The sequence below is a fragment of the Cebus imitator genome, unplaced genomic scaffold (assembly GCF_001604975.1).
Source record: "Cebus imitator isolate Cc_AM_T3 unplaced genomic scaffold, Cebus_imitator-1.0 Scaffold291, whole genome shotgun sequence".
Taxonomy (NCBI): Eukaryota; Metazoa; Chordata; class Mammalia; order Primates; family Cebidae; genus Cebus; species Cebus imitator.
Window position 1 is genome coordinate 812757 of NW_016107606.1, and position 22528 is coordinate 835284.

The window sequence follows — 22528 nt, forward strand, 5'->3', positions numbered from 1 at the left end:
TCTCTGCTCACTGCAGCCTCCACCTCCCGTGTTCAAGTGATTCTCCTGCCTCAGCCTCCCAAGTAGCTGGGGTTACAGGAGTGTGCCACCAAGCCCAGCTAATTTTTTGTATTTTTAGCAGAGACGGGTTTTCAGCACGTTGACCAGGCTGGTCTGGAACTCCTCACCTCAAGCGATCCGCCCGTCTCAGCCCCCCAAAGCACTGGGATTACAGGTGTGCTCCACCGTGCCTGGTCCCATTCTCTATTGAGCTCCCGCCAGTTAGGTTTCTGACCTCTAGAGTTGCACTAAAACAATCCTTAATTTTGGAATTCCTCCTTGGGCATCTTCCTTTTCCATTTAAACTCCCTTAAAAATCTCATGTAATTTTACAGCTTTAAGTAATAACTCTCTAGAGACTCCTGAACGTTTCTTTCCAGACAAGACCTCTTCCTGTCAATTCATGTCCCATAAATCTAATGCTCTATTTGATGCCATTTGGATGTCTAGTAGGCATAAGAATCTAGATGTCTTCAAAGCAGTTTCTGGTCTCCCCTCACGCTTACCCATACTTGTTCATCCATCAGTCTTCCAGTCTCACCTTATGATTCTTCTTTGCGTAGACTTCTTCTCAAACCCCAGTTCTTGAAGTCATTCTTACCGCTTTTCCCCCTCACATCACAAATCCATTCATTAAGCTATCCTCTTGATTTTATCTTAAAAATACATCACATCATTTCTCACCAGCTTCACCGTCACCACCCTAATCCAAAGCACCAGGAAACTTGTCTGGATAATTGCAAAATTATCCTGATTTTTCCCCATTCCAATACAGCAGTGAGAGTAATTCCGTTGAGAGGGAGGTCAGGGAATGGCCACTCTGACTTGCTAAAGGGCAGACTCACTACTGCCCAGGTGTCTCGCATGATCTGATCCCCTGGCCTCTCCGGTGAGTTCTTTTGTGCTTTCTCCTGGGTTTGTTTTGATCCAGCACATGGTCTTTCTCCCCTGGAGTTTGCTGTGTCTTCTTCCTCCACCTGGAATGGTCTCCCACCACGCCCCCAACCTTGCATTCCCACATAGCCCACGCTCTCTCAACTGTTTAAAGTTTTCAGTTATCACCACTCGAGTGATCTCAATTGCCAAACACACCCTCTGCCTACATTTTTTTTTTTCTTGAGACAGGGTCTTACTCCGTTGCCCAGGTTGCAGTGCAGTGGCTCTATCTTTGCTCACTGCAACTTCCACTTCCTGGGTTCAAGCAATTCTTGTGCCTCAGCCTCAAGAATGGCTGGGATTACAGGTGTGCACCATCACTCCTGGCTAATTTTTTTTTTTTTTGTAGAGATGGGGTTTCACCATGTTGGCCAGGCTGGTCTCAAACTCCTGACCTCAGGTCATCTGCCCGCCTTGGCCTCCCAAAGTGCTGGGATTACAGGCGTGAGCCACCATGCCTGGCCTCTGCCTACATTCTTTATTTCAGCTTTTCTCCTTTTCACTTATCACTACCAACTTATTAGGTATGTATTTTCAGTCTGTTTCCTGCCTTCATCTTCACATTAGAGTGGAAGCTCTGTGAAGGCTGGTAGAGTCTTCTGTTTTTACTCTATTATTTCTGCATTTCTGACACAGAAAAAAATATATGGAACATCTTAGGTGCTCAACACCACCAACACAAACTAACAAAATCAGATAAATAAAGGAAAATACTGTGGAAACAAAATTCCTCTTACTTAATAATTTTTTCATCAGTATTCATAAACCAGATCTAGGTACAATTTTCCTTTATTTTTCTATCTTTATCAGACTTTTTAAAGAGGTATATTGCCTTTGTAAAATGAATTGGGGAGGCCTTTCATCTTTTTTTCTAAGGCCTGGAATAATTTAACTTTGAAAAGCTCTCTTTCTTAAAGGTTATATAAAATTCATGTTACATAAACCTCAGCTGGGAACCCATCTGTTCTCAGTGCCTTTTTCAATGGTAGATTTTTAAGTGTCTTTTTCTAAACTCTCTTATGGTAACTGATGTATTTAAGTTTCCCCTTTCTTCTTGGGTGAATTTTGGCAACACATATTTTGCTGGGAAATCATCCATTTCCTCTAAACTTTCAAATGTCTTGTCAGAAAGTTTCATATATATTTTTATGACTGCTTTAATAACTTCTATATGTATGGTTATTCCTTGTTTCTCTCTTATAATTTGGTTTATTTTTGTCTTCTCTCTTTTACATTTAGAGAAGTTCATAAAGCATTAGTATAATTAAATTAACTTTTATTAGGATGGCCACTATGAAAAAATAAGTATACCTGGGCTGTTTGGGGTACATACCCAAAAGAAGTGAAAGCAGGGCCTTCAAGGGAAATTTGTATGTAGTGTTGACAGCAGCAATATTCACAGTAGCTAAAATGTGGAATGTCTGTCAACCAATGAATGGATTAAAAAAATGCAGTCAATATATGCAATGGAATATTATTCAGCCTGAAAAAGGAAGGACATTCTGACACATGCTACAATATGTATGAACCTTGAGGATGCTATGCTAAGTGAAATAAACATAACGTGTAAGCATAAATACTGTATGACTTCACTTACATGAGCTTCCTAGAGTACTCAGATTCAGAGGCAGAAAGGAGAATGGTGTTTGCTAGGACCTGAGAGTGGAGGGGATGGGGAGCTGTGCAATGAGGTTTAGAGCTTCAGTTTTACAAGATGAAGAAGCTCTGAGAGAAATGGTGGTGAAGGCGTCACAACAGTGTGAATGTACTTAATGCCACTGAAAGGTGCACTTGAAAACGGTTAGGATGTTTTGTGCTATTTATATTGTACACAATAAAATATTGAAAAATAATAAGAATTATTGTTGAATTTTTAAATGTTAGCTATGTTTTTATTTTTAATTATTTTTAATGTCAATCTAGATTTCTTATTCACTTTTTGTTGGAATTTTTTTATATTCTCAAGATGAGGACAAACTCCCTTTGTTTTTTTAGCTTCATTGAAAATAAAGATATTTTATGTGAGCTTTCCCCCTCTTAGGGACTGCTTTCACTTTGTTCTACAGTTTTAGATAGGAAGAGTACTCTTCATCATCTTTTACAAAGGTGTAATGTTTCTTTTGATTATATCTTTGAATTATTTATTAGGAATGTAATTCTTACTTCCCAAGAAATTTTACTTTTCAGCCCCTTTACATTATTATATCAGTTTATGTTCACAGAATAAGCTCAACAAAATATTTATTTTAAAATGTACTTATGTATTATCATAATTTAGGTGCACATGTTTTCATATATATATATGAATATATATACACACACACATACACAACCACACACATATATATGCATGAAAACAAGTGATCATTACACTGAAGCAAATTATTCTATGTTGTCTTTGGTGGTTACCTGTGTGTGTTACTAGTAGTCAGAGTGAAACGGGAAAGGTTCCCTTGTCCCCCTCCAGCGTGTGTGACCTGGGGTGTGGCTCACTTCAGGGCCCCGCTGAGACGTCTCCGGGAGCACACAGATGGGGGCAGGTTGTGGGGCTGTGTCTAGGTGTGGACGTCTGCAGCTCCTGAGGCCCCAGTGAGTTTTGCTCTTTCAGTTTTGCCGTCTACAGGGGCTTGTGTTAAGCAGCTCCATTAGCCCCCCTACTTGTGGCAAGGAGAGGGCTTTCTGTACCCCGGACTCTTACCTTGGTGTCCCGGAGGGATCGGATCACAGGTGGGCTTGGAGATTGGGTGCAAGGTTTCACTGAGTGGAAGTAGCTCTCAGCAGGTGGGGGAGCCAGAAGGGGCATGGTCTTCCCTTGGAGTCCGGCTGCTCAGCCTCCTGGGCTCTCCTCTGACGGCCTGGCCAGACTCCATGTGGTTTTGCCGGTGCGGTCCACTCCATGTCCAGCTGCCTCTGGTCCTCTTCTGCCGCTGTGTGTCTACCTGTTGGGTGTCGGGGGCTTTTATAGGCACGGGATGGGGGCGTGGCAGGCCAGGGTGGTGCTGGGAAATGCAACATCTGGGCGTGAAGGCAGGAGTGCCTGTCCTCACTTAGGTCCGTGAGGGCGGAGCCCTAGCCTGGGATCACACCCTCCTCCACCCGGCACTTCCGTATCATTTAAAGGCACCACGTTCTTCCTTTCCCACCACTCCCATATCAAGAGCACCTACGATCTATTCTCTTAGCAAATTTTCACATGCAGTATAATAACATCAATAACAGTTATCATGCTTTGCATTAAATGTCGAGATATATTCATCTTTGGACCAAGAAAATGATTAATTTCATAAATACTCTGCGACCATAAACTTGTGAATAAAAATATTATCTGCTCAAGGAATATAAGATTCTATGAATATCAATTACTTCACATTCTCATTTACTTATTTTATTATTTAGTTTTTAATCATATTTGTTTTATAATTGAATTGTTATGAAATACTTATCTTTTAAAAATGGTCCAATTTTCAAAGAAGCAGATTAAACTATCCCACTAAAGATGTAATATTAATAGTTTAGTTCCTGCTTTATTATTTAGGCCTGTAAAGATTAGCACATATAAACAACAGAATGTCTGTCTTCTTTATTGCTTTGTGCTTTTAATTTTAAAGTTAACATTCTCTCCGTTTGATATTCTAGATTTTATTTTTGTTTCATCTGTAGAATATTTATTTATTGCCCACCTTGAGCTTTCTATTAGGATGTATCTGCTATTTGGTTTTAAGTATTTTCTCAAGAACTTTTTCAGATAAGGTAAAAGGCTTATATAGTTTCCAAATCATTATATATTCAGACTTTCTTTTACTTTGAAAGGTGGTCAACGTTTCTCACATACTCTCTTGAGATGTTCTTCTAGTATCTTCTAAAGAAATCCCTTCAAATCTTTAGAATTAGGGTATTTCCATCTCTTATTTATTTTCTCTGCCTGTATTTCAAATGTTGGCAGTCCTAAGCATAGAGAAAGAAAGAACGATTCATCCTTCCACAGGCCACCAGGTTAGAAGGAGGCAGCCTCTACGCCACCACCACCTCCCTGCCCACTGCCCGAGGTGAAGCCCCTTTCCCATCCACGTGTCCTTAGGCCTCTCCCATTCATGAACAGGTAGGACTCGGCCCCTCTGCAGCCCTTGCTTCACCTTTAGGAGGCCAGGGAGACCAGGCCTGCTCCTGTAGAGCCAATGCCGACTGCTGCCCCAGGGATCTTCCCACCCCTGTGTCCTAGCACTCCCCAGGATCCTCTGATGTACACAGTCTTGGCTGCTGGGGTCTCCAGGCTTGGCGATATCTAGATGATTGTCCAGCCTATGGAGGGGAGAGTTCATGCCCATTTCTCTGCAGTTGTTTCACAGAACCTAAAGCCTTACCCAATCTCATTCAGAGGCCAGGCCACAGCTGCCATGTGACACAGGAGAGAAGCCTGATTGCCTCCCATGAATGCTTTATGGGAGGTGTTTAAAACTATGGGTCTCTTTTGTCCTCAGCAGAAATAGTTTTTCATTGTTTTCATATACTTCTAAGATGTTAAAAATATTTGAATATTTACACTAATTTTCAAACTTCTTTATGTTTTATATTATCACTCTCCACAAAAATAGCATATGTATATTATATATATATATATATATATATCTAAAACATTATATATCTTAGATGAAGCTATTTAGATAGAACAAAAAAGGTGTTCTAGACTAAATTTGTCCTCTGAACAAATTTTCCACCAGCTCTTGTCATTACTTCATTTGGAATTCCTATCATCTAAGGACTAGGTTTTACTGCGTGAAGATCCTGCTATTGACATAAACTACTCGATGCAAACATTTACCTGCATGTCTTGTGCAGCCTCCCCAACTCAAACAACCCTTGATGGCCACATGAGTACAACATGTTATTATTTAGTTTTTAATGTTAAAGCTAAACTCGCAGACACTGGTCGAGGACCCACTTGTTTTCTGAGCTTCTTTCAACGTGGTCCTGGAGCAGCGATCTCACGTGAGGCTGAGACACGCCCTCCGCAGTACCTGATGCTGCAGTCACTAAGAAGGGCTGTTCGGGGGATGGCTGAGTAATTGATGAAGCCAGTTTTCTTTATCAACGCTGGGAACACGGGGCTGAGATGAGTCAGTCGCAGCCTGTGCTCTGGTTTCTGAGCTGTGGAGTCCAACAGGCCGATCCCTTTCCCACAGCCCAGAGATTTCCCCTGCTTGACTTCCAGCAGGGGTTTCACTGTCCTGTGCCAGCTGCCTCAGGCTGTGGTCCTTGTTATTGTAGTTATTTTTTTAAATCAGGTTGGTTCTTTTCGATGAAATATTTTTGCTCATTGTTGAAAGCTGAAATGCAAAAACCGATCCATCTGCCTATTGTGGGATAAAGCGTGTTCATCGTCTGATTCCATTATTTCTCAAGTGTGCTACGCAATTGTGTTCCTGTTAGCTTTTATTTTTCTATTAGCATTATACTTAAACCAAATTCATTTACCTGCCGTGTTTCCATGTTGGATTTATATATTTTGGATTCCAGGGTTACAAATGAATCACGTATTCTCAGAAACAAAGCAGGCTTTTTGACTTCCCTATAGGAACAGCATGGCACACTGCATCACATGTGAAGGCCCCACATAGCCATGCTTTGTCGATCTATTTTTTTTCGGCTGCAGCAGAGGTCCGTGAAGTGTCAACCAATTCCCTCACATTCACTCTTGCCTGTGTTTTTATTTTCATCTGCCAAACTTCTTACCTAGGCCTTCACATCACAGTCATCTAACCCGAGAACCAATCAAGGCTGTAGCTCAGCGAAGGGACGAACTAACAAAACTCGGAGAATTCAAATGGTTTCTCCTTCTTTGCTTTGCCTCCCTTTGCTTTTTTTGACCGTTCTTTGGTCCGTGCCTTACTATCTCATGCTTCCCAGTTTTAAGATGTAATTAAACAAAATTAAAAAAAAATATGCTGAGACATTTCCTTTAACGTGATTAAATCTGAGCAGCATTAACTAAATGCTTTAATAGTTATAATTTTATAAATTCACTTCTTCTTAGAAAATCCATGTGGCTTCCTGTTGACCAGAGCATGGCCCCTGGAATGGCAAGAGGAGAATTCATGTTGTGCAATTATGAACAGGCCAGAGCCCTATTCCTGTTTCCTCTAGGAATAGCTGATCCTAACACGTTTTTATTTTTATTTGTAAAATATTCTCATTTTTTATTTTTTGACTGATGCCCCGGCTGGAGTGCAGTGGTGCAATCTTGGCTCACTGCGACCTCTGCTTCCCAGGTTCAAGAGACTCTCCGGCCTCAGCCTCCCGAGTAGCTGAGATTACAGGCATGAGTCACCACACCCAGCTACTTTATGTATTTTTAGCAGAGATGGGGTTTCACCATGTTGGCCAGGCTGGTCTCAAACCCCTGACCTCAAGAGATCTCCCCTCCTTGGCCTCACAAAGTGCTGGGATTATAGGCATGAGCCACCATGCCCGACCAAAAAGATTGCTGCTGAAAACAGAGGATTATAATAGCCAAACTGTTAAAAGAGGGTCCAATGAGCTAAAAAATTTAGTGGGAAAGGTAGGAAACCTCTGTAAGAGTGCATGCATTTGGGGTCCCTCAGATCAAGAGCAAGTGGAGGCCAGCGTGGTGGCTCACGCCTGTAATCCCAGCACTTTGGGAGGCCGAGGCGGGTGGATCATGAAATCAGGAGCTCAAGGCCGTGTGAAACCCCACCTCTACTAAAAATACAAAATTAGCCAGGCATGGTGACACTTGCCTGTAGTCCCAGCTTCTTGGGAGGCTGAGGCAGAAGAATTGCTTGAATTGAATCCAGGAGGCAGCGGTTGCAGTGAGCTGAGATGGTGCCACTGTACTCCAGCCTGGGTGACAGAGCGAGACAGTGTGTCCAAAAAAAAAAAAAAAAAAAAAAGCAAGTGGAAGCCCCATTGAGCTCATCCCCATTTCCTCTTGAGGAAAAGCAGCCCAGGGTGGGCTCCTCTGTGGGGCTAGAGGTGCACCTGCTGGGCCTTTCACCCAAGGGAATCTCCTGGCTGCCTGGCAAATACACTTCCCTCCTCAAAACCTCCACAGTCCACCCTCCTCATTTTAAAGGCCTTACAAAACGAAGGAAGATCTTTTGGGTTCTGAAGGAGCACTGCTTTCCTTTGCACCTCAGAAACACCTGTCACGTGGGAAACCGCAGGTGAGGCCTCAGCCCTGAAGGAGGCAGCCCGTCTGGCAGCCAGGGACACAGGAGGGTTTTAGGAGAGTTTCTCTGCAGCAAAAGGGGAATGTAAGGAAGCTTGTTTTCAGTTGAGGTTTGATTCGGTTTTGTCATCTGAATGTTTTTATTATTTGGAAATGTCATTTAATGGCAGGAGCCTATTTTCTGAATACACTGGTCAGTTCGGACTTCACTGGCTTACAACTAATTTGCATTTCTACCCTCCTGGACAACAGTCTACAGATGGATTAACCGAGAATAGTCAGTTTGAGATGATTTTAGGGCTTCTTGGGTGCCAGCCCACTGCTGCTAGGACTCTTCCCAAAAAAAGAGATAACAAAGAGGCTGGATGAGATGGTTTTTATCTGAGAAAAAGGACACCCATCTTAAATGAAATATGGCAGAGCACAAGTTCTATGGAGAAACTCAAACATGGCTTAAAATTATCTGCTGGGAGGATCAGACCATGAGCTCATGAGAAGCCAGGAAGGATCGAGGGTCAAAAATAACTCATTTTAAAAGTCTTTATGTAGGTCGTAGCATCCTTTGATGTGTGAGGGACTGAAATGAAATAGTGAAGATAAACCTTACGTGAGTTCACCCTTGGCAGGAACAGGATCGTGTTCTAAAGATGAGAAGCTGCCCTATTACCAGTAGGTTGGAAGATTCATAAAGGCACCGCCGAGGCCTCTGATGAACTAAACCTGCATGTTCAGCACCCAAATACAAAGTAAGGAAAAGGAGGCATATTCTACTAAGTTGTTGCATGTTTCACCTTATTTTATTTTGCATACAATACAATACTCCTACAAAACATCAGTGTAATTTATTTTTGTGTTGATTTAATAACATTTTTAAACCTAACATTTTAATTGCAAAAGACATACATGTAAAAATACTAACAAAGGTAATAATTAAAAAAAAATTCACCATCTTTCCATCCAAAAATGTTTACCTTAACCACCTATTAGTACATCTTCCCAGACAATGTTCTATATATTATGCACATACAGAAAATGGAAGCAAATCCTTGCATAACAGCTTTAATATTGCATGCCTTCAATATATGTGTACTGCACTGTGTGATTTTATGTTTGGGCTCTCTATTCTGTTCCATTGATCTATTCATCTATTCTTTTGCCAATACCACAATCTTCATTAACAGTAGCTTTATAATAAGTCTTGAAGTCAAGTAGTGCAAGTCTTTTGATTTTGTTCTTCAACACTCTTTTGGCTATGCTGGGTCTTTTGTCTCTCTATATGAACTTTAGAATCAATTTGTTGATATCTAAAAAATAGCTTGCTGGCATTTTAACTGGGAACATATTGAATCTATAGATCAAGTTGAGAACAGCTGACATCTTTTCCACATTGACTTTTGTGTATTTCCTTTATATCTTGCAACCTTGGTATAATCACTTGTTCATTCCAGTTTTCTGTGGTTGTTGATTTTTTTTCAGAGATAATCTTGTCATCTTTGAACCAAGAAAGTCTTATTTATTCCTTTCTAATCTGTGTAATTTTTATTTTTTGTTAGTTTTTGTTGTTTAACTTCCATTTTGGTATTAAACAGAAATTTTGAGAGCAGATATTCTTACCTTGTTTCTGATCGTAGCAGGAAAGCATCCAGTTTTTCATTATTTATTACGAGGAGAGCTGTAGGTTTTAATAGATGCTCTATGTCAGTTTGGGGAAGTTCTTTATAGCTAGTTGGCTGAGGTGTTTTATCGTGAATGGGTATTGGATTTTATGAAATTCTTTTTTATATGATTATATGATTTTTCTTCTTTAGACTGTCCAAGTGGTAGATTATGTTAATTGCTTTTTCAATGTTCAGCCAACTTTTCGTATCGGAGACAAATCTTATTTGTTCATCTGAAATGATAATGACTGAGAATTTTTCAAAATTAACGACTGACATTGGCCAGGCACAGTGGCTCATGCCTGTAATCGGCGCTTTGGGTGGTCGAGGTGGGATACTTCAAGCCGAGTTCGAGATTAGCCTGGGCAGCATAGCAAGACCTCATCTCAATGGGAAATAAAACAAAAAATTAGCCAGGTGCCAGAGTGTACTCCTGGCCTTTACTTTTAACTGCTCTGGAAGCTGAAGTGCGGGGAGATTCCTTAAGATCGAGGTTAGGGTGAACTGTGCTGGCACAACTGAGCTCCAGCCAGCATGACAGAGTGAAACCCTGTCTTTAAAAACAAACAAATAAACAAACGATTGTATACCACAAACCCAAACAGCCCTGGCTCCAATGTGTCAGCTTCTGCTCCTGGGTTTGTCAGAAGTAAATTGTGATTCTGAGTATCTACCTTCTTTCTAGTTTTGGGGGCAGGAGTCTGCCCTGTTACTGCAATTCTCTGATCGATATGAGCAGAGTTGTTGATTTTCCGTTTGATCAGTTTTTTCTCGTTCTGAGGATGGAAGTGAGGACTTTTAAGGTCTTTACATCCCAGACCAGTAACTGTTGATATTATTTTTCAAAAGTAAATCCCAAATTAAGAATATTTTTAAGTATTTCAAATATGAATTATATACAGACTTAATATTCAGTAGAGTAGCATCATTTTTAATTCTATTTGCTGCTAAAATCACCTGCAATAAAACCCTATAAGCAAAGTCCTTGAGGTTTTTGGCTCATTAAAGTGAGAATTGAAGACCCATGTCACTATGTATGACAAAGACCAAAACCAAACAAAGAGCTTATTAGGCATAATTTCCAAGTGTTGTTTTTTTTTAAGCTTTCCTAGAAATAATGTCTTTGTTTTAAAGTTTTTGAATAATTGCTGAACAAAGAACTATAAAGGAGTGATGCTTTTTATTTTGCCTTTTATTTCACAAGTTTCACAAAGTTGAAGAGTTTCAGCCCGTGAATAATGAAAATGCACCTGAATTCTTTATTATGACATCAATTGTCTCCCACTTGGCTCCAATGCAGTAGAGATCAATAATGTGCAAAGAGCTTCTTTTTTATCCTACACAATTTTAAATTTTAAATTGCAACTATATAGAAATGCTGTTACATTGGACTATCAGTGTTGGCTAATTTTTTTTCTTTTCTTCAGAGCTTTTTTCCCATGATGAAAAAAACTAGTTTACTTAATTCTTAAAACATATAAACACATGTGTGTATGCGTATATGTATGTGTCTGTGTGTGCATATGTGTGTGTCTATTTGTATGTGTGCATATATATATGTGTGTGTATCTATGTGCATGTATGTGTCTATATGTTTTAAGAATTAAATAAACTAGTTTTTTTTATCACGTGTGTGTGTGTGTGTATAAAACACATCATTTGATCTAGAAAATTCCTTGGCTTACATCTTCTGTGTGAGGTAGTGACATTCATACTTGCAAGAAACAGTCATACTTTGTGCTCCTGCTGTTTGGGGGAGCTTAGGAAAAATTGCATATCTATGGGTCAAAGATTTAAAAACTCAGGTCTTTCCAAAATACGTCTACAGATGTACAGATTCTTCTGCTAACAATAAAAATAAGGATTGCTACCATTTATTAAATTTCCACCATATGTAGGGGCCGTACATACAATGCGTTCTTATTCTCACAATGCTCACCTTGCGGCCGGCGTCTATGTGCTTGTTAAATAAAGAAGAAAACATACTCAGAGAAAAGTCACCAAGTTAGTAAACAACAAAGCTGGAACTAAGACGCTAGACTGTTTTGGGTTTTTAAAGATGAAGTGATATTTATATATCATAAAATTAATCATTGTAAAGTGTGCAATTTCGTGCATTTAGTATGTCCACAACTTTGTGCAATAACCACTTTCAATGAAGTTCCAACATGTAATTACTCCGAAAGGCAACACATATCCATGAAGCAGCCACTCCCCATTCCCGTCTTCCTTCAGCCCCTGGAAACCACAAATCTGCCGACTATCTGTGTGGATTTACCAGCCTTGACATTTCATATAAATAGATTCACACGATACATGACCTTCATGCCTGGCTGACCCTTTTCTGACCAATCGCAAATTCCACGTTATTTCTTTGATAACATTCTGCCCTGGGCATTTCCTTGCTCACAAACTTTAAAAGCAAATTGTTGCTTTTAAAAATAATAAGTAGCTTTCAAGGAATACTTACAAAACATATGTTAAACAAGAAGAATAATGGTACAAGAAATACCTGCGTACCTGAGTCAGTTTAAGACCAAACCAGTGTGGACATATGTGCCCAGACACATGTCACTGTGGCGCCTGCAGGCGCCTCCGCTAACCTGCCCCACCCCACCCCTGCGACCATTCTGAATGCTTATCTATGATTCCCTCCCTTTTCTTCAGGTTTCCGTGCAGATTTCTGTGTATTTTATTTAGTTTTGCATATTTTGAAATTTATATAAATGGAATCCTACTGGGTGAGATTCATCTATATCGTTGTGTGTCTCTTTTTTTTCACTTATGACTAATATTCTATTAAATGATTGTACTAAAGACTGAGTGCAGTGGCTCACACCTGTAGTCCTAGCAGTTGGGAGGCTGAGGCGGGCAGATCACCTGAGGTCAGGAGTTCGAGACCAGCCTGGCCAATATGATGAAACCGTATCTCTACTAAAAATACAAAAATTAGCCGGGTGTGGTGACAGGCACCTGTAATCCCAGCTACTCAGAGGCTGGGGCCTGAGAATTGCTTAGGCTGGCGAGGCAGAGGTTGCAGTGAGCCGAGGCAGCACCACTGCACTCTAGCCTGGGTGACAGAGCGAGAGTCTGTCTCAAAAAAAAAAAAAAGAAAAGAAAAGAAAGGAAAGAAAGATTGTACTAAACTGTCTCAATCCATTTTGCGGTGATGGGTATTCGAGTTATTTCCAGCTCTGTCCTTATTATGAACATTGGTATGAATATGCATATGTACATATATACGTATATTTTGGGAGATGAGGTGGAGGGTAGAGTTTTTTTTTTTTTTTCTGGAGTTTATACATAAAAATGAAATTTATGGTTGACAGAGACTGCACAATTTCAGTTTTACTGGATAATGCTGATTTTCCAAAATAGTCGTAGAAATTTATACTCTTACCAGTTTTAGAAAAATGTTCCAATCACTACATATCCTCATCAGTACTAGATATTTTCAGACTGAAAAAAAAAAAAGGTTGCCAATCCATTGGATTAGAACATGCATCTCATTTAGTATTGAATTTGCCTTTCCCAGGTTACTACTCGTGGTGGGACTTTTTTTTTTTATGTGTTCGATTAGTTATTTACATTTTCTCTTCTGTGAAATTATTCTTTATTGCCATTTTTCTGTTGAGTACTTGAATTTCTCCTGTTGATGTAGGCATTGGGAATAATCATGTCCTGCTTTGTGCATTGTTTTTACGATATCTTGATTAACTCATTTTACATGCATTGTAACCTAAAGTATTTTAGCATAATAAATTGTGGTTTAATTTATCTTCTTTATAATTTGCAAGTTTCCACATCTTATTAAAACACCCTTTCATGCCCTGTGAGCATAAAGCTATTTTTGTATTATTTCCTGAAATTTCTAAATTTGCCTTTAACATGTATGTCTTTAGAGGTTTGATGTAGTAATCTAATTTCATTTATTGAAAAGCCCATTCTTCCTTTACTGACCTACAAAGTGAGCTCTACTGTAATTTCATGTATGTTTATTCAGCTCTCTATTTACCTTTTTAGATATAAATAAATTTCTTCGTTCTATATTGTGCTCCATTTATCAATTTATTCCTCTGTCATATACACTGTGGCATTTTCATTGTTTTATTTTTTGTTTTTTCTTTCTGTTGTCTTTTCTTTTACTTTTTTTTAAAAAATTTCTTTTTAGCCCCTTCTTCACTGCATTCTACTCCACCACTGGGAAAATGTTCTAAAGCAGCTAATGCACATGATATTGCTAGCATGCGCTTTTGCATAATGTGTATTTGGGCTTTATGCAAATGCATTTTTAATTTAAGTGAATAGTATCATGTTTTATATCTCGTTCTGTTTCTTATCCTTTTTTTCTTCACTAAGCATGGTATCTTTAAGACTCATCTATTTCTCATCTATTTAGTAATGTGCACAGAAGATCTGCTGGTCCTAGCATGAATAATACCCTACAGGGCACTGTCCCCGTCTCACCCATCCACCTGATCCTCAGGCATGCTGGAGGGGGCACCTTGTTCCCTTACTGACCTGCATCAGAATTCCCATAGCATAAACGTGCGTGAGGGGAACTGCACATACTGGGGTAAGGTTTGTACATGCTTAGCCTAACTGCGGAGTGCCAGGTTGTTCTTCAGCATGGCTGTTCCAGTCATGCTAAAGTGAATGGGCCCTTCCTCTCCCCTACATCTGTGGTATTTGGCATTTGCCTAGCTTTTAAAGCTTAGCCAGTCCATATGCAGAATATGATGCTGTATTATTTAAATTGGCATCATTCTGTTTACTACATAAAGCTTTTGCGTATTGATTCATTGCCATTCAGTTTCCTTTTCTATAACTTGTCACCTCATATCCTTTGCATATGGTATTAGTTTATTCTTACACTGCTATAAAAAACTACCTGAGACTGAGTAATTTATAAAGAAAAGAGGTTTAATTGACTCACAGCTCCATGTGACCGTGGGGCCCCAGGAAACTTGACAATCGTGGTGGAAGGCAAAAGGGAAGCAGGCACATCTTACCACAGTGGAGCAGGAGGGAGAGAGAAGGGAGAAACACTATACACTTTTATTTTTTTTTTTTCAGATTGGGTTTCGCTCTTGTTGCCCAGGCAGCAGTGCAATGGTAGCATCTCAGCTCATTGCAACCTCCACCTCCTGGGTTCAAGCAGTTCTCCTGCCTCAGCCTCGTGAGTAGCTGGGATTATAGGCATGCATCACCACATCTGGCTAATTTTGTAGTTTTAGCAGAGATGGGGTTTCTCCATGTTGGTCAGGCTGGTGTCAAACTCCTGACCTCAGGTGATCCACCTGCTTTGGCCTCCCAAAGTGCTGGGATTACAGGTGTGAGCCACCACACCCCGTCTGCCATACACATGTTTAAACAACTAAATCTCATTGGAACTCATTCAGTATTATGAGAACAGCAAGGGGGACGTCTACTGCCATGATTCAATCATTTCCCACCAGGCCTCTCTTCTAAGACATGGGAATCACAATTCGACATGAGATATATATGTCACATATATATAAAACAACATGAGATACAGTATCACATATATATGCACATATAGTATATATGCATATATATAAAGCATGTATTTTTCCTACTACAGTTTGCTGTCTTTTCCTTCTTTATTTACAGAAATCCCTTCGAAATACTAGAATGTAAATATTACTTTTATTTGGCCAATGAAAATGTATTCTCTTATATTTGTATCTATCAGATTTCTTTATAGTGTTCTTCATTTTGAGGAATACACTATATCAGAATTTTGCTTTTTCAAGGTATTTTGTTTGCTTTGCTTTTGTTTATAAAGCAATCTTTCCTGTCCCTAAATCACATGATATTCTGCTACATTTTTCTCTCCTTTCATGGTATTTTTGGTAATTTCTCCAGATCTGGCATCTAATCCACTCTTCTGTCTTCAGCTTTTGTCCAGTTCAATGAACTCAGTGAAGTCTTTTCATTGAGTTTCTCATTTCAATTAGCATAGGTTTATATCTAAAAGTTTAATTTTTAAAAATCTCCTGATTAATTTTAGGTCACTTGTTATGTGTCCCTATTTAATTAAACATAGTGAACATGCCTATTTTTATTCAATATCTAACATTTTCATATCAAAAACTTTCTGCTGGTCAGTTTCTGCAGGTTTTTTTTTCCTTGCTGGCACTTGTCTGTGGATCTAGAACTTGTTCCCTTGTGTGATAAGAGATCTTTGCAACTTTATCTGTAGCTGTCCTTTGAGTCTCCGGCTGAGGATATGGAGGACTCACATTTTTGCCAAGTGCCTGGGCTCACTCCCAGCCCTGGACAGCTTTGACCAAATGACTAGCCTCATGTTTAGTGGAGTTCCCAAGTTGCATAAACTCAGAGTACAAATTTCCATGAGGATCAGCTTGCAGTCTGAATTTCAGAAGAGATTGTTTTTCTTCCTCCACTGAAAACCATGGTTCCTTGGCCTCCTTAGTTCTGGAGAAAATTTATCAACAGTTTATCCTTTTGCGGAGAGTCTGATTTTCCTGAAAAAGTTGTCTTAACAGACACTCACTCTCTCTTGGGAGTGAGGGAGGAGTCCTGTCACCAGCCAGGGAACACCAGAGTTCAGGCTGACTGCATTCAACAAGGCCTCAGGGTGCTGCAGGCTGGGGGCTCCATTTCTCACCCTGAAATTCACCTCATCCATCCTGCTCAGCCCCCCATTGTCTCTCTAACTTGCAATTTTTTTAATGAATTTTAAAAGATGTTGTAAAATACCTTATTCAGAGTTTGACTTCTATTTCATGGTAGAATTAAAGACCTGACATGTCTTCACTTACACAGTTTACCTACCTATAGAAACGGTATAAATCCTCTGGTTTTTGATATGAAATCTCTGGGTCTCCTTGGCATGGCAGTGTCCTGGCACTCTGAACTTGCTGTCATGAACATCCCCACCCACCATCATGTCAAACTGCCTGGCCTCGCCTTCTTCTCCTCCATGTTTTAAATTCGTCTCTTTCAGGGTGATTTTCCCTTCATGCTGTCACTGTGATTTTGATTCCAGTGAGCTCAGCGCGCATGCACCAGCACCAGGCAGCGGCTCCTCGTCCCAGCGCAACTGTATCCGTCATCTTCCTCATCCTCTGGGTACCAGAACAAGCCCTCCTTACTCCACAAAGCCTTCTCTGCCAACTTGGAGCCACTTCAGAGTCACAGCTTTGAGATCTTCCGGAGCGGACTGAGTTACTGATACCCCTGATTCAGATGATGAAACTCCTTATCCGGTTTTCTCACCAGACTATAACCTGCCCAAGAACAGCGATGATCTGCTTTAGTGGTGGCTCCACGTCAGCATCCTATAAACCGTTGGTTCAATAAGTCACTAGTGTACTTTGTATCTGCGGAACACATTTCTAATGTTAAATGATCTTGTCTTCAACTTGAGATAGCATCATCTTCTTCATTTTATTTCATGGCAATATCACACACTTTCTTAAGAGTTCTAAACACAGTTGGGGGTATCCTATTCGTCTTTGATTTGTACCCCACTTTTGGAGATCACTACTTAGATTCTTGGCTCATAAATTTGTTCAATGAATATAAATGATTGAGTCTCTTACCTCCCAGAAGGGCTAACTAGAAAATTAGTCCTCAACCTGAAACTTCAATTATATACATAAAATCTATGCAGCCTCCTAATTAAGCACTTTTGTCAGCTGAAGCTAGTCTTCAATTTAATAATTTTATTAGTATTCTTAAATTGTAGCAGGAAAGATTAATTGTAGTAATAATTAGAAAATTGAGCATTAAGTTTTTTTTTCCAACAGAGTTGCCTTCATACGATTATATTTCACTGTGTTTTACAGAAAATAATTTGTGTGTGGCCTAACCAATACGTCTTAAAACAGAATGTAAAGTTTTTGTAAAAACACTAAAATCTCTGTTTTATTAACCAAGCCCAAAATAATGATAGCCTTACAGAAAAAGAAAAGTGCCTATTCTGTTAGAGTTACCATCTTCTAACTTTCTCACCAGCTGATATGAAACACATACAGCAACAGGAATTGAAGAGAAACAATTAAGAATATGGAAAATACATCCTTGTAGTGAGATTTGCTCTGCACACAGTGTACATGTCAAACCCTGCATGATGTATGCTTCCTGCCTTGCCTTCCCCCAAGCCCACCCTTTTCTTACCTTTTTCTTTCTTACCAGCCCAGCAGCTGAGCAGCCGTGTCTTCTGAGCTGGTGCATAGGCTGGCTCTGGCTTGACCTCTGTCTTCCACCAGCATCTCTGCATATGGCAGGATGAAAGTCTCCTCAAGGCTGAGGGAGACTTGAACTCCGGGTTAAGCTGTATGTCGCCTGTGTATTGTCACTTAGGATTCATTGCAAGGTGAGTCAGTGCAGAAAACAGCAAAACTACCGGGACAAGGAATAATTCAAAGGCCCAAGGACAATTTAAACATCAACAAACACTATGTCTGGACCCAATGGGATATGGAGCTTGTTGTCAGGTGACATGAGAAATCTGGTGTCTATGATGGAATCAGTCACTTGGCAGAGGAGAGACAGAGCCAGCTGCCAAAAGGCCAAAAAGGGTACAAGAAAAAGTGGGGTGTGATTGAGTAGTTAAAGTTGTGAAGATCTTCCTAAGGAGGTCAGGAATGTTTTATGTCTCTGCTGCAGTTACTAAGACAATGTGGGAAAATATTTACCCACTAAACCTCAACACCTTTTCCATGGAAATGTCTGTACTCTGGTCTTCTACAGGAGCAAGAATCCAAGCTAATTTTTTTTTTTTAATACGGGGTCTCACTCTGTCACCGAGGCTGGAGTGGAGTGGTGCCATCTTGGCTCACTGCAACCCCCGCCTCCTGGGTTCAAGTGATTCTCATACCTCAGCCTTCAGAGTAGCTAGGACTACAGGCATGAGCCACCATTCCCGGCTATTTTTTGTATTTTTAGTAGAGATGGGGTTTTGCCATGTTGGCTAGGCTGCTCTTGAATTTCTGGCCCCAAGTGATCCATCCACCTCCACCTCCCAAAGTGCTGGGATTACAGGCATGAGCCACCATCCCCGACCCAAGCTGAATTTTTGTATGTATTATTGGAAATTTAGAAACATTCCATTCACACTTAATTAGTCCATTTGGAAAATAGTGATTAGAATTTCCCATTTTCTAAAAAGTATTTTTCAATTAGTACTCCAATCACGGTGTTATTGACATCATCTCTATAAAATCAGTCTGTCTTCTTTAAGCTTTATGTTATGAGAGATGTCAGTTTGATTACTTAAAAAAACAATTAAAATGAGTTGTAATTTTATATCAGACTTTGAGCCATATATGGATTGATGAATGTTCTTAAGTCATCATACTTTAAAATTCAGCCAAACAGGTAATTATCATATACCATCAAATATAATTATAGGTGCTCATCTCCATAAAATCCTACAACTTAATATCACATATTAGCAGTTAATCATATAGTTTTAGTGGGTCTACGATGCACTTTTTATGAACTCCCCAATCTGCATCAGTGAAGAATATATACATCACGTGAGAAAAAAGGCAAAGGAAGGCTCAAGTGAAAAAGGATGTATTCTGAAATATTTACACTTCTGAAAGGAAGTGTGTTCTAATTCAGGAGCCTTGGCTAAGAGTTTAGAATCAGACCAATGCAGACCATTCTGGGAGGTGCCACCAGAGAAAGCACTCCCATCATTACACGTGTCTCCAAGGGCAACCAGACCAATGGACTATCTCCCCACCCCAAGTTCTCATCATTTTCCCTGTCAGTGAGCAACTCATTTAACAACAAATATGCTCTGAGGATTTTTTGGGGTTGGTTTCTATTGACTTAGCCCTGATAATGCATTAATACCAAGCTTCATGACACAACCCTTTTATTCCAGGAATTGTAAGCGGTTCCATCTGCAAATTCTTCGGTAGAATTCTTGTGTATTGATTTTACCTCCTGTGGTCTTGAATCACCTCCATTAAACTGTGAGGTGCTGATGGAGGTTTGTCAAGTAACTATACTTCTTTGCTTTTTCCTCTATTCAGCATGAAGGCCACTCCTGTCTTCCAATTTTTAATTGTTTGAAAGAAAGTTTTCGACATAAAAATAAGAAAAGGAGCAGTTTTGATAGTTAAAAAAAATCCCAAGCTGAAATGATGCATAATAAAGTATGTAGATTCTGTATTCAGAATAAAATGGGGTTTAGAGGTAGTGATAGAAACATTTGCTCATTGATGGCAAAGGTGATAAAGTCCTACTTTCACTGCGAGAATTGACCATGAGATGGGGTCAGGAATCTTCAGGGGAGCAGAGAGCAGCGTGGCCCTTATCTAGGTGTCCATTTACACCTGAAGACAGAGCAGAATACACCCTGCAGATGCCTGGTACACCACAGCGTGGGAGGGTGGGACGCAGCTCTCAGGAATATACACTCCACATGACTGGAAGGCAATAGCCTCAGAAGTGCAGGTCACACCCCGAGGGAAAAGGCCTAAGGAAGAACATCTGCAGGAGGAGTGGATGAGGATGGGAGGCAACCGGGCCATTGGGTTTTCCAGGACTCAGAGAATCAAAAGCCTTCCAGGTCATTTCTGGCACAGCTGTTGGTGGTTACAGGAAGCAATTTGGATCCCAGACTCCAGGGGAAGAATAGCTTTACAGTGAGCTCAACTCTGCGTGTGGAAGCGCTGCCATCCCAGGGGTTTCTGTCTCAGAAGAAATGGAAATCTGGTAAAAGAATGGCCAGGCTGGGAAGAAGCCAGTGGTCTAGCTAAAAAAGGAATTTGCTGCTGTTGCCAGCCAACGCTTTGTTTTTTTGGGGAAAAATAGTGCTCTGAGTGAAATATCCATTTCTGGCATCTATTAAAAGTTGATTATGGTTTTCTTCCTTTTAATTATATCATTACATTTTTTAAATGAAGAGTTTAATTTGCTTTTCTCCTATTTGTTGCTGACTTTGCCCAGTTCTTCAGATGGCTGCTGTCTTGTCTCTAGCGCCTACTCTGCTGCCTAGAAGCAATTCAAAAACACCCAAGAAATTTCAGTGACTGCATTGGTACCTATAAAACAATGATTAACAAACAGAAGGACAGAAAAGGGGAGAAGGCGGTCAGGTAGGAAGCAGGCAATCTAACACCGAGGGGGCACCCGCCAACATAGGTACTGGGTGGAGGTTTTACCCAAATGATCCTTCATTTAATTTTCACCAGAGGAGAGCAAGGTGTCTTTTGATGATTTACAGATAAGAATCTTAGGTATAGATTGCTAACGGGTTTTTCTAAAATCAAACAATGACTTAAATTTTAAAAAGTCAGCAGCCAGAATCATATTTTAAGATTCCCAAGGCCACTTTTAGTCCTCTGGGAAGAAAAGAGGGAACATCTGATTGCTAAGTGTGTTTGAGCGTTTCAATTCTATTGTGTTCATTAAATGTTCTAAGCTTATGTTTGGGGTGGGTATATGGGCAGGTGAAATCCAGGAGAGAAGAGGAGAGAGAGGAGAATTAGGGAAATTGTTTTGAGGGATAAGGTGATCTTCCACTTTAGACTTGAAAAAACAGTGGGATTTTAATAGTTACTGATGGAAAATATTGTTATTCCAGAAAGGAAGAACGCCTGTGGGACTAACTTGGCATATAGGGCACCATCTCGTAACTGAGATAGCGAGTTTTGTTTGCAGAATCAAGGCCCCTCCTTCAGATGTGTTTGGATGGTTCTGAATGCCCCCTTTCTGTAGGTATATCATTTGAGGCCATATATAAAAACGTCCAAGAAGAAGGACAGGGAAGAACCCTGTCTAGTGTGCCCGCTTGCTGAGACAGCCTGCGTCTCTATGACAGCAGTGGGCATTCCACAAACCGTGTTCTGCCCAAAACACGCTTGGTCTTTGTAGCCACGATCAACAACTTTGGGGGTATTTGCTGGTTCATGACCCCTTTCTCAGACAACAGTCCTTTCCCCATCTGAGGGACAGGGCTCTGCCATCCATCTCCGTAGCTGCTGTCCCACAGGCCGGCCATGGCTGGGTAGGTCAGAGACAGACACCCCCCCTGAAGCTGGGCTATCGTCCTCTCACTCTTTGATATGGAATTCAGTCTTTATCATGGAAGGGTTAGAACTGTAATAGGCAAACAACTGGGAACTAAGAGGCTGCCAGATCCTGTTACATGAAGTAACAAAATAGGACGTCAGATGGATACATGGAGAGAGACAGAAAGAGAGATGGATAGATTGAGAGATGATAGATGACAGCTAGAGGAAGGGAAAGAGGAGAGAAAAGAGAGAGAAGACATGAAAGAGAGGAAAAGAGAAAGAGCAATGTGCAGAGAAATGTGCATGGGAAGCAGAGTCCTGGTTCCAGTTTTTCCTGGGGCTCCCCTGTATTCCTATTCCTTGGCTCCATGAGACACCCCTCAGCCCTTACAACAAACTCTCATTCTAAGCTAAAAGTCTGTTTCTGTTGCCTGCACACAGACTCCTAACTAATAAAACAGTGAAGCAAAATGGCTGAACTCTGTGTAATATGATAACCTGATAATACCTTTAGGATTGATTAGAATATGACCAAACTAAAGGCAAAACACCTGTGCATAGTGAAGCCCCATAGCGCCATTAACACAGCTGTGCACAGTGACACCCTATACAGTCATTAACACACCTGTGCACAGTGACGCCCTATAGAGTCATTAACACACCTGTGCACAGTGACACCCTAT